This window comes from Ictalurus punctatus, unplaced genomic scaffold (assembly GCF_001660625.3).
Source record: "Ictalurus punctatus breed USDA103 unplaced genomic scaffold, Coco_2.0 Super-Scaffold_100046, whole genome shotgun sequence".
NCBI classification, from domain to species: Eukaryota; Metazoa; Chordata; class Actinopteri; order Siluriformes; family Ictaluridae; genus Ictalurus; species Ictalurus punctatus.
In genome coordinates, this window is record NW_026521087.1 from 4,369,212 (window position 1) to 4,382,217 (window position 13,006).

At 40.2% G+C, this 13,006-nt stretch overlaps 3 non-coding genes across 3 annotated transcripts; 1 reads left to right on the top strand and 2 right to left on the bottom strand.

Moving 5' to 3' along the window:
* The first annotated feature begins 8,244 nt into the window (after nt 1-8,244).
* Nucleotides 8,245-8,315, top strand: trnag-gcc (transfer RNA glycine (anticodon GCC)). Its single transcript has one exon. It is a non-coding gene; the product is annotated as a tRNA-Gly (tRNA).
* Nucleotides 8,316-11,128: 2,813 nt separating this feature from the next.
* Nucleotides 11,129-11,210, bottom strand: trnal-gag (transfer RNA leucine (anticodon GAG)). Its single transcript has one exon. It is a non-coding gene; the product is annotated as a tRNA-Leu (tRNA).
* Nucleotides 11,211-12,730: 1,520 nt separating this feature from the next.
* Nucleotides 12,731-12,812, bottom strand: trnal-uag (transfer RNA leucine (anticodon UAG)). The gene has a single exon. It is a non-coding gene; the product is annotated as a tRNA-Leu (tRNA).
* Between the last annotated feature and the right edge of the window lie 194 nt (nt 12,813-13,006).

Here is a 13,006-nt window from a genome sequence, read left to right on the forward strand (position 1 = left end):
TTATTTAAAAGGAATTTAAGTGTTATTTACTAAATTACCATAATTATGAACACAAGTTGTTAAGTTGACAATCATTTTTAAAATTACGTTTCTCCATTTAGATTGTCTGCAGTAGAATGCAGTCTTTTAAACCAGGTAAAATGACTGCCTTTAAGTTTTATAACAATAGTAAGTAAAATCCAGTGATTTACATTACAAATCTCATACATAACATCTCTGCAGTATTTATAGACGTTAAAGCACTGAATGAAATGAGCAATATAGACAAAAAATAAACACTCTGTGTCTACTACTTTTATCTCTCTCATAGTACATTTACATTTATTCATTTAACAGCGTGTTAGAGGACCTGTAGACTGCACAAATACTAAGGACATTACAATTTATCATTTCACTTACAATTAAATTCTACTAAAGCAATGAATTTGGGGCATGTTCTCAATAGTGATATGACCAATAGTGGACTCGTGTATAGGCTACACCTGCTAATACATTTGATGGACTATTTTGCACTAGTACACGTAGCTAATGCTAGTCATATTTAGCAGTGTAATTTGAATATCTACTCTTTAGTTTACTGTAGCAGTGGATAAGAAGGAAAAAAAATCATTTGACAAATCTGCTCATCTAGAGAGGGCTTTTCATTTGTGCTATAGGAAAGATAAGCATGATTACATTTCTGCTTATTCATGTAAACCTCAACTACATTGTGTAATCTAATTTCATGTATTGATACATTTTTTATTTTATTTTTAAAATCTTTTGTCATTCGCACACGTAGCCTTCTAGCTCCACAGCCTTTGGACTGTGGATAGTAGATAAAAGTAGTAGACACAGTGTGCAATATGTGCAATGTTCAGTACGTCATATAATAATAATAATGTGTCTTTATTGATCACATATACATTATAGCACAGTGAAATTCTTTTCTTTGCATATCCCAGGTTGTTAGGAAGTTGGGGTCAGAGCACAGGGTCAGCCATGATACAGCGCCCCTGGAGTAGAGAGGGTTAAGGGCCTTGCTCAAGGCCCAACAGTGGCAGTGCTGCCCCCATCTTGAATCATATTACCGTAAATACTTAAATGTGCAGTCATTTGTTTCTTTTTTTCACTTTTTTATTCATTTCCTGCTTATTCAGGCTCAGAGTCATGTAGGCTGCATTGAATTTTATTTTCAATTCCCTCATCTCTTTCTCAGCGACTTTATCACTAGCACGTTGCACTGCTTTCACGATTGGGGTGGCACGAGGGGCAGACATAACAATGACACAATCCCTGGCGTTCTCATGTTTTTTACTGTCAGCATGCTTCTTTACGGTTTCTTTTTTAAAATGACTCGAACTGGTAATGAACTCTGTTTTACCAGCAATATCTTGTCCTGCTTTAGCACAAAAGGTGCAGTACATTTTCCCTTTGTCATAACGTAACCAGGTGAACTCTTGTAGCCAAGCTGATTTAAACTGTCTTGTCGGGATGAGAGCCGCAGGGACGGGAGAAGACTCAACTCGCTGCGCTTGGCTGTCATCATCTATAAAAGATTGCACACCGATTGAAACGGCCTGAGATGACTCAAATGTCACTTGGGAACTTTCACTGGTCGAGTTGGTCTCAACATCGTGGGCATCTGATGTAGAGGAGGCAGGGTTTGGACAGGCAGGGGATGAGGAAAAAGTCTGATATTTTTCTTGTCAGCTGACTAACGTTAGTTAACTACGCAGTTAGCTAGCCTACATATAACGGATAAATTCACATTCTAAGAAACTAAACCACATCAAACTAAATTAAACACCTTTAATAAAAAGGCTCAGGCAGGGTTAGGTTAGGGGATGACTCAACCCAACACTCAACCCAACCCAACCCAACACCTCCCACTTGGTGTGGGAGGTGGCACAGGCACAAAACCTTGTCCTTCATTCTGTATATATTTCTCTATATGTATTTAACATTCTATGAGAAAATATCAGTTGTATAAAAAAATGGAAAAGAAATTATATATATTTTTTAATCTATATATTGTGTTAAAAATGAATTCTGCCACTTTAAAAAAAATGAATTTTCATGAATCTCATGAAAATGAATCACATGAAAATATATCACTTGAATATGAATCTCATGAAAATGAATCATACGTAAATGAATCACATGTAAATGAACCATATGAAAATGAATAAATAAATTAAAGACTTTTTAAAAAATCTGCCCAAATGTAAGACCTTTTAGGTGAGGTTAATTATTGGGGGTTGGAGGATCAGTTTAGAGAACATATTATTTGTTTCTGATGGTTAGGTTCAGGGTTAGGGTTGGCCCCTAAGTTTCAACATTGGAAAAAGGAGTTTTTATTGGTTAAAAATTAGGTGATTAGAGTTTATTGTTTGGGTAAGCCCCTAGATTTCAAGATAAAAAATGGTTTTAATGGTTGGAATAGAAGTTCTAATTGGGTTTAAGGGTACTGGATCTATGTTCCCCATCCCTATTGTCCAACTTGTACAGATGAAATTTAATCTGGCCCAAATTTAGGGCCGAACCAGGAAAAAGTTCCATTAATTTTGTCCATGTTCCCTCTCAGATCCTTCTTCCTATTGATTACTCCCCTCTCCCCTGAGAAGAAATGCCTTTCTCTCTATTAATATATACCCCCCCACACATTTATATATAATATTATATTTATATTTTTGTGTCACGATATGGAGGTTGAGACGGATGCAAGTGCAGATTTTTCAAGTTTAATAAAGAACTAAACAAAATACAAAAGACACTGACATTGGGGCAAATCACTGTGGCAAAGACTAAACATAAACCAAAGAGAAAAACACAGCACCAGGGACAAAGGTAAAGAAAGACAAACGTGAGACAAAGAGTGCAGTGAAAACTGTGGCTAAATACACAAGTGCTTACCAGGAATGTGATCCAGGTGCAGGTGGTCATGTGATTGTGATGCAGTGGCTGCTGGGAACTGTAGTTCAGATTTCCTTCTCTGATTACATGACATAATGGTGTATGGTGTAATATGTGGTAATGTACGGGTATTACTCTGTGCGTGTGTGTGTGTTTATACAGAGGCTGAATGTGTTGGCCACTCTGGTTCAGGGTAACTTACCCAAAATACATCAGAGCATCATCACAGCTCTCATTACTGTAGATGGCCAGCCAGAGACATCGTCACTGAGCTCATCAATGAAAGGGTACAGATGGCTACACACCTTCTCTTCAGAGCGAAGGGAATCATGGGTGTGGTCAGATCTGATTGGTCAGAAGCTGTTAATAAATCTTTTAAAAATAACTGCAGCTCTGACAGCAGTGCATATGCAAATCAGTTCCCAGGTTTATACAGTATGAATGCACTCATTATAAACTATCCACGCTATATCGTCAGTGAGAATGCCCAATTCGTATACAATGAGATCGTATATACATCACGTCTTTGTGTATGTGTTCACGTAGGTGGACTCGAGCAGTAACTTTGAGTGGCAGAAGCAGCTGTGCTAATACTGGGACGTGGATCTGGATAAGTGCGTGGCCAGAATGGCTCTGTATCAGTACGTCTACGGATATGAGTACCCGGGAGCCTGCCTGCGTCTGGTCATCATCCCGCTCACAGTAAAGACGTGTTAACAATACGTTAAGAATTCATAATGCATAATGTAGTGTAGTGCATGTTATTATAATAATATTTATTTAAATACTATGCGTAATGCATTAAGGAGGCTTTATAACATGCTTCGAATGCGTTTATCGCTCATTATAGGCGTGTGAAAGAGTGAAGTCTTAAAGATACGTTCGTGTGTGACCTTTCCATCAGGAACATGTTTAATGTAAAAAAATCTTCTTGGAAATTACATGCTTGTGCTTGTTTGTGATGGTTTTTAGGACCGGTGCTATCTGTGTCTGATGGGTAACACCTCGAATAACATGTGTGTAGAAGGTGTGAGCTTGATCCTTTCACCGTTAGCCAGACAGAGTGTCTTGTTGTTGTCCAACACGGCGGTAATTTTCTCAATCCACAGGCACGTCCACAGGTACGTCACTCACCACCCACTTGTGTGTGTCGGCGATGTCATTGCCGAGGGACGTTTGATGGCACTCCGCTCCAGTGTGAGAGGGTCGCCTTCACCATACAGCTCGTCCATGCTCACTGACTGCGGGTTGAGCACGTCGGTCTCGATGGGCTTGTAGAAGGGATTCACCTCGCATCCCTCTGTCTCGTGGAGGGTTCACAGTGCGTCAGCGAGGGCACGGTACGCCGTGGTCTTACCGCCTCTTGTAGGGCACACCAGCAAGACGCCCTGGTGCACCAGCATGGTCTCGTACAGCTGGATCACCTTGGCGGTCATGCTGGAGACGGGCTGCAGGGAGCGGGCGCATAGAGCTGCCTCGATGTTCGACTAAAGTGCGCCGTAGTCGTGCTCGGGGACGCCCACACCAGGAAAGAGGTCCGACAGAATACCGTTAAACGCACACAAGAAAGATTGGATTGACTCGACTGACACTAGGTTCAAGATTTTCAGATTATGGATGTTCAGATGTTCCAGGATTCTTTACTTTTCATCTAGTATAATATTACAAGGTGCTAATGTTATATACTTTAAATGTTTTTTAAAAAAAAAGTTATATAGTATATGATTACAGCTTTTTAGTTGCAAAGAATTTGCAAATGTCAGTTAATTCTATTTCCTAATTTGTCCTGGAATTTCCTCCTAGTGCCTGATTCCAGGGATCCTGTGATAATGACCTTTGATAGTAAAGAAATATTTGGAGTAAATGTAAACTTTGGTGTTCTTTACTATTTATCAGTTTATTTTATTTTAAGTTCTGCGTCCTCCTTGAGTAACTTGGATTGAAGCGGCCTCCAGGTTGTCCCGGAGCTCGGTCCTGCCTGCGTAGCCTGGGTTCATCGTGATTAAGGCAGCTTCCTACAAATGGAAGCAAGGGATTGCTAATATTCTGAAATCGATTGCAACACTGAGTGAGTCTGTTCCAAGAATCGATTCAGCACAAATCTCTAATTAAAGATTAGGGGAACAACCCACAGTATTAAGTACATAGGATCATTATCATGATTAACAGGGCGATTCCTAATACCTGGTGTCAATTCGTAGATACCAGGTAATGGGAATAGAGTCGATTCAAAGGAATCAAGCTTTGGAGTCGACTCTATAGTCGTTGTGAATATGGAGTCAACTCCAAAGCTTGATTGTGGGGGAAGCATGACTGAAGAACCTTGATTTCTCAGTTTGGGAACAATCCCAAAGAAATAGTCGGGAGAGCGTTTGGCATCGTTGTGACAAACGCTGAATCTCACAGCTTTTTTTTTAGTTTTTAATTACTCAACAACTAAGACACAAACCCCTCGTTTATTCCTTCACTTTCATCTTTCACTACTTTTTTTATTTTACATTTTATTCTGATTCTTTCCCCCTGAATGTCTGGCTAGAACTTTCTGGAACTGGGAGCTAATGCTAAATTTAATGTTCTGTTAGAAAAGACAGCTTGATGTGTGGTTTCATTAAATTCATTCAATTTAAATATCTTGTCTTTCTAAGAAAAACTGCTGATTAAGCAATGCACTATACCATATTCATGAGAAAGTAGAATTTTGTATTTGTTATTTGGCGTTTGTGTAAATTCAATACGTCGTTTTCAGCTAGTGATTAAAGAATCGGTTCATGAATCATCTTTGTCAGATATGCTGGTAGCGCTTTCTGATTTTAGTCACTTAACCATTCAAAAGAGTTATTTGTGTGTGGAACAGTGTTGCATTGCACCCACGAATTCCTGCAACCTGGAATGGAAAATAAGATTTATTTTGTTCCAACACTTTTTTGTTGTTGTTGTTGTTGTTGTTGTTGCTCCAAAACTGAAAAGTGTTAAAATGGAAGCAGAAGTAAGTGTAGCTTCTTAAATTGTGTAGTGTAACGCAGTGTTTTTCAATCTTTTTTGAGCCATGGCACATTTTTTACATTGGAAAAATCTTGTGGCACACCACCAACCAAAAATGTTACAGAATGGCACTCTGTAGCCTAATACAGTATATATAATTACAATATAGTTTCTCAATTTATTTATACTCACTCAGTGTGAAACCTGGGCCTGTTTAGATGAACACAAAGCCGATATCCTGGCAGGAATTTAAGAAAGGCATACATGAAGCTCTTCAACAGCTTTCAGTCTTTCTCTGTTTTTAGTTTTTATAGCAGTTAGGCATGAAAAGCTCAGCTCACACACATATGTTGAGGAAAATGGGAGCAATGTCAAAACTTTGTTGGCCGGAATGGGGAATTCCTTGGCAGCAGTCAACCAAAAACTGTCCAAAGGAAGTTCAGCAAATCTTAGCTTTAAACCACAATCTTGTTTCAGTTCAGTTAGTTCCTCCTGCTCCTGTAAAGTCATGTCCTTTCCAACAGCAGTCAATGCATTCAGTGGAGGCTTAAGAGAAATAAAATGATAACTTCTCCTCAAGAGTTTACAGATGTTTACCTATTACCTTGCACAGTGCAGCAGGGTGATCTTGCCGTTCCTCTGTGAGTGGGAACATCTCAAGGTTGGCACTTTGCACATGTTGTTGCCAGAGGTGCACCTTTAAATGGAATCCATTTATTTTATCTCATTTCGGCCTTGCATCCGTGTGTTCGGTTCATTCAGATGATGAAATATATCTGCCAGGTATGCCAGCTTTGCACACCACTCATCACTTGCAAACAGATTTGAGTAATCAGACCTCTCATTTGTCAGAAAACTTTAAGTTCCTCCCGCAGCTCATACACACGGGCCAGCAACTTGTCACGCTACAACCATCGGACCGCTGTATGGAGCAATAAGGCTTTATGCTCCGCTCACATTTCCTCACGCAAAGATGCAAATATACCTTTTCAAAGGTCGTGTCTTTACAAAGTTCCCTATGCGCACAACATCATCCAATACAGGAACTAGTTCTGCTGGTAAAGTCTTTGCAACGAAGGTGTCACGGTGCAGAAAACAGTGTGTAACAATAAGATCTGGGTTTCTTTCCTTCACTCTGCTAACGAAGCCTTAGGTGTGCCCGACCATGGCTGCAGCTCCATCAGTGCAAACACTTGTGCAATTTTCCCACGCAAGTCCTCCCTGGTCAAGATATTCTGATGTGACCCAAAAAATTTCCTCTCCTGTTGTTTTTTCTGGCAGTGCCTTACAAAATAGAACGTTTTCTCTAATGGCATCTCCATCCACAAAACGCACATTGGCCAACAGCTGAGAATATCCGTAGACTCATCAGGTTGCAACGCAAATTTCCTACTGATGCGTATCTTTTCCAAAACATGGCTTTCGATGTCTGTAGACATGTCATCAGTACGTCTGGCGATTGTGTTATCTGAGAGCGGGAGTTTAGATATGTCTTTAACCGCGTCAGGGCCGAGCATCTTGTTGACAGTGTCTTTGCGGGCAGGTAGTATTAACGTCTCTGCCACAGTGTGGGACTTTTTTCATTTAGCTACAAGTTCAGCAACTAGCTTTGAGGGCTTTCTAATTTAGCTTTGTGGTTTTTCTCATTAATGTTGCCTGTTTCGGTGTTTTCACGCAGGCAAACAAAATAGTCCATCGGCTTGTTTTGAAGCGACGGGTGTTTCGCTTGGAGATAGCGTTTAAGCTTGCTTGGCACCATGGCGCTATTGGACTGCTTCTCGCCACACACCAAGCATAATGGAGTCGGGGTCATCTCATCGCTGGTGAAAGTAAATCCTAACGAAAGATAACTTTCGCTGTATTGCCTCGAGCTCACCGTCTTTGCTTTCTTTTTACCACCACTCATACTAGGCCCTTCACCTGGGTCACAATCTTGTCCAGGGCCCAGTTCGGAGTTTGCATTTTTCCTTTTTAAAAACTTCTCCATCACTGCCACCACGACCTGTCGCATGCGTCACGTCACTATATTACAGCACAGACACTCAACCATGGCTTATTATTTGCAGATAATCATGAATAAATTTTAATAAAAAAGAATTTTAAGACTAAGTGAAATTGGACAATTTCTCAAGGCACGCCTGACGATCTCTCACGACACACTAGTGTGCCACGGCACAGTGGTTGAAAAACACTGCTCTACGGTATGTATACTGTATTACATGCGTGTTGAGCAGAGAGGAGATATTATAATATTATACAGTATCTGGAAATATAGTGTGTGACTGCTGCTGAAATAAGGAAGAGACTTAGGATTCTCCTTTTCAAATCTGAAACATTCTTCTCACAGTCTTTAGTTATTTAAACTAAGCATTGGTGGTTCAGTGGTAGAATTCTCGCCTGCCACGTGGGAGGCCCGGGTTCAATTCCCGGCCAATGCAGAAGTGAGTTTTGAAAGTTAAGCCTTCACCAAAAGAACATTACAAGCCTGATCATTTCTGCCCAAACTATACCAACTCCATGCTGCTGAAATATACAAGAGACTTAGGATGCTCCTTTTCTATTTTGAAACCAAACTGTTTAATCAGAACAATACTTAATGAAAAGCACACTCTGCATTGTCCTTACTCCTTTAAGATAAGCATTGGTGGTTCTGTGGTCAAATTCTGACCGGCCGGGGTTCGATTCCCGGCCACTCACGACTGAGTTTTGAATATTGAGCATTCACCCAAAGAACTCTACAAGCCTTATCAATTCTGTCCAAAAAAAGGGTAGCAGACACAGTCCATGTTGCTCAAATATACAAGAGCCTTAGGATGCTCCTTGTCAATTTTGAAACCAAATTGCTGAGTCAGCACAATACTTACCTGGAAAGCGTCCTCTGTGAAGTCCAGGTTAGATTCCAGGCCAATGCACAACTGAGTTTTGGAGACGTTTGTGTTGCTTGAGCCTTCACCCAAAGCACTTCACAAGCCTTATCAATTCCGCCCAAAACTAGGGTAATGGACAAACTCCATGCTGCTGAAATATGGAAGAGATTCTCCTTTAGAATTTTAAACCAAATTGCTGAAGCAGCACAATACTCAGCTTTAAATCACACTCTGCGAAGTCCATGGATTTTTAAGATAAGCATTGGTGGTTCAGTGGTAGAATTCTCACCTGCCACGCGAGGGCCAGTCACACGTAGGTGTAGAGCGCTGACTAGCCAATAGAAAGTGAGGAAAATCCAGGAGGAGGGTCGGACGAACCTAACATAAAAACATCCGTTCAAATATTTATATTATATTATCTGTTACATATTGTATCTATGTAATTTTTTAAAAGCGGCATTGTCAACATTTACTATTCCGATACTCTTTCAGTGTGTAAAATTAACTGTTAAAGAAGAATGTGAAATTAACAGTTTGTCAAAATTAAAATAACTATCGAAATAATATATGCAGGGTGTGTTATAGTAAGTTATTGAAAATGTATTCCAAATAAGGACTAAGATTTTAAAACATTTACAAATACAAGCTAGATAAAACATATTTACAAATACACAGGACAATTTTGCTTTGTTTTTTTAAATACAATGTTGTCTATACACAATTCCACAATGAGAGAGAGAGAGAGAGAGAGAGAGAGAGAGAGAGAGAGAGAGAGAGAGAACACAGAAGACGTAGAATGAGATTCATGGACAACAGTATTACACAGGATTTGTAACTATTTACCAAAATCCAACCTTGTGCTTGGCTTGCAATCAGACATGCCATGCACAGACCTTAAATACTGTGTTTCACAACAAAGTTATTTTCTCTTTTCAACAATCCACCTCTGCCTCTCAGCCTCATAGAATGAGGACTGCTGAAACTCTGCCCATGTCATCTCTGCATTCATTCCTTGTGCCTGATACAGGGAGAGCACTTTAGAAGGACAGTAAATGTATCTGCCTGCCGCTCCAGGGAAACCAGTGTGGATATGAGGGCTATTGGGTCCTTGTTTTAGTGGCTGGTGGCAGAACCTGCACAGATGACCAGAAGGCCCTCTGCAGAGTATGCCTCAAAGACATTCCTGGAGCAGTAGAAGTATTTAACATCACCAGTCTGCTAAAAGAAATGTACAGAGGAGCATTTGGCTGACCACAAGCTAAACAGGATCTAATTTGTTTTTTTGGTGTCTTCTCAACTGCTGCCTGTGTCAGAGGTACGTCTTCAGGAACACCACTAGCAGGTGGATTGAACGGAGCGGGAGGCTGTATTGTTCCTGACCACATCTTTTCTTTGAGGTGTTGATTTCTCTTGCAAAGAAGGATTGTCTTTAATGCTTCTTGCCTCTTCAGATGAGTCCCGAAGTAAATCACCTGATGGGCCTCTCCTGAAGGACACGTTGATTCTCCCAGGGATTTTTTTTTCTTCCTGCTGATGGCCTGAATAGTACCCATAGATATGAACAATTAACATAAATAAATATATAAAAAGAATTTACTTAGTTATGCATGTTTTGTAAAGTAAAATTATGGTCACTGATTCTTTTAAAATAACTTGACAGGTTTCATGTTAGAGTAAAAGATCAATGACCCAAAGTTTAATTATACAACTATTGAAAAGATACACATCTACTCTAATATATTCTAACCTAATCTAACATGTGATCTGCTCACTTGTTACCAAAAGACTTTATTTTACTGTGTGTTTGACTACTGAACAAACAACAGACACTGAACAGTAGACAATAGAAATTCCACTCGGCATACAATCGTATAATGATATTCCTGAATTGACCCTACATATATAGTTTAAACCATTCAAATGATATTCATAATATACCGATGTTTCTTTTGAGTAAATAAGCAATTTTATTATTTATAAGTTGCTTTGGATAAAAGCGTCTGCTAAATGAATAAATGTAAATGTAAGTGTACAGTTCACTTTACCTGCCGCCTAAGAGCGCTTTTTTTCTCAGGTAAAATGATGAATGTTAATCGCTGTCTGGGGAAAAAAGAAATAAACAAAAAGAGATGAAAGCCGAAAAAATAAAGCCGATAAAGTATTAACTGGTTTTCGTGATAGCGGAGACAATTCAAAATGTAGATCTTCAAAAAAACAAAAAAAAACCACCAAGCTTTGGAACAGCGCCATGGAATCAACACGTGGCGAAATATATATTGCATCCGTAGTGATAACGACTACCACTGAGAATTAACTGGAAAAGTTGAGCATAACTACTTTCTGCTCTGGGAAAGTTAAGCAGAACTACTTTCAGCTAACTACCCTGGCAGCAGTGGGATTTGAACCCACACCCCCGAAGAGACTGGAGCCTCAACCCAGCGCCTTGGACCACTCGGCCACACTACCCCAGGACAATGTGGTGGTTTACCCGTCCGTAGTAAGAAGGTGACCGGGTCATTCCACTGGACAACAAGAAATCTGAAAATAAATTATAAACCAGAAATACAGAAAAATGTAAAAGAGACTTACTCATAATTCAGATGGTGAAGATTCTTGTCTCAGACGATGGAGGCCTTAATTTTAAGAGAAAACCATGAGGAGCCATTTATAAGGGTAGCTGAGTCAAGCTGCCCCCGCGAGATAATAATGAGACCAAGGTCTCTCTAAATTGTTTTGTCTCTCTCCCACTTTCAATCCTAATGGTATCCAGAAAGGCCTCTTTCAAAACATAATGGTAATGTAGATGAGCTCTTTTTAACCCTATTGGTATTGATATCATAGTCTTTCTGAAATATATTGGTTTTCTACTGTGTAAATACAGGTGTCAGATCACTTCTGAGAATTCTCATTGGTGTGGATCTCGTGTGATGGAACGGAACCAATAAATTTGGACCCTTGCTTCTTCTCACTCACGGCTGGTGTCTTTTTTTCTATCTCCAACTGGGTTCACAGATGTGAGTATTTGCTTCTATATTGAATTTTAAATGTTTTTGGGTAATAGGCTAAATTTGGGCCAGCATTGTCTTGCTGCATGGCCCACTTTCTCTTGAGATCCAGTTTACGGACAGATGTCCTGACATTTTCTTTTATAATTTGCTGGTATTATTCAGAATTCATTGTTGGCAAGCCGTCCTGGCCTAGATGCAGCGAAACAGCTCAAACTGTAATGCTACCGCCACCATTTTTCAGAAATGGGATACGGGTCTTATGCTGGAATGCAGTGTTTTCCTTCCACCAAACAGAACCCTTCTCATTTAAACCAAAAAGTTCTAGTTTGGTCTCACCTGTCCACAAAACATTTTTTCCAGTAGCCTTGTCCATGTGATCTTTAGCAAACTGCATGCGGGAAGCAATGTTCTTTATGGAAAGCAGTGGCTTTCTCCTTGCAATCCTGCCACGCACACCATTGTTGTTCAGTGTACTCATTATGGTGGACTCAGGAACATTAACATTTGCCTACGCGAGAGAGGCCTTTAGTTGCTTAGAAGTTACCCTGGGATCCGTTGTGACCTCGTGGACAATTACATGTCTTGCTCTTGGAGTGATCTTTGTTGGTTGACCACGCCTGGGGAGGGTAACCATGCTCGTGAATTTCCTTCATTTGAACACAATCTGTCTGACTGTGGATTGGTGGAGTCCAAACACTTTAGCGATTTTTTTTATTTTTTTTTCAACTTTTCCAGCCTGATGAGCATCAACAACTCTTTTTCTGAGATCCTCACAAACTTCCTTTTTTCATACCATGATACACTTCCACAAACATGTGTTGTGAAGATCAGACTTTGATAGATCCCTGTTCTACAAATAAGACGGGGTGCTCACTCACACCTGATTGTACCTACATGGTGTATAGCATGAAAGAGTGGGAGAAAAACCTGCATAAAGCCTTTGGAGACAAGACATCACCCACCATAAGCTAACTACCCTGGCAGCGGTGGGATTTGAACCCACGCCCCCGAAGAGACTGAAGCCTAAAGCCAGCACCTTGGACCACTCGGCCACACTACCCTAGGCTAATGGTATACCCATTTGTGGTAAGAAGGTGACTGGGTCATTCCGCCAGACAACAAGAAATCTGGCATGGGCGCGACAAATGGGCTGTTGAGAGACTCAAGTGCCTTTCGCTTAACTGGCTCTGGAGGAGACATCTAACCATTTCCAGCTGAAGACAGAGCTAAGGCCTGGTCTTTTGGACACGATTT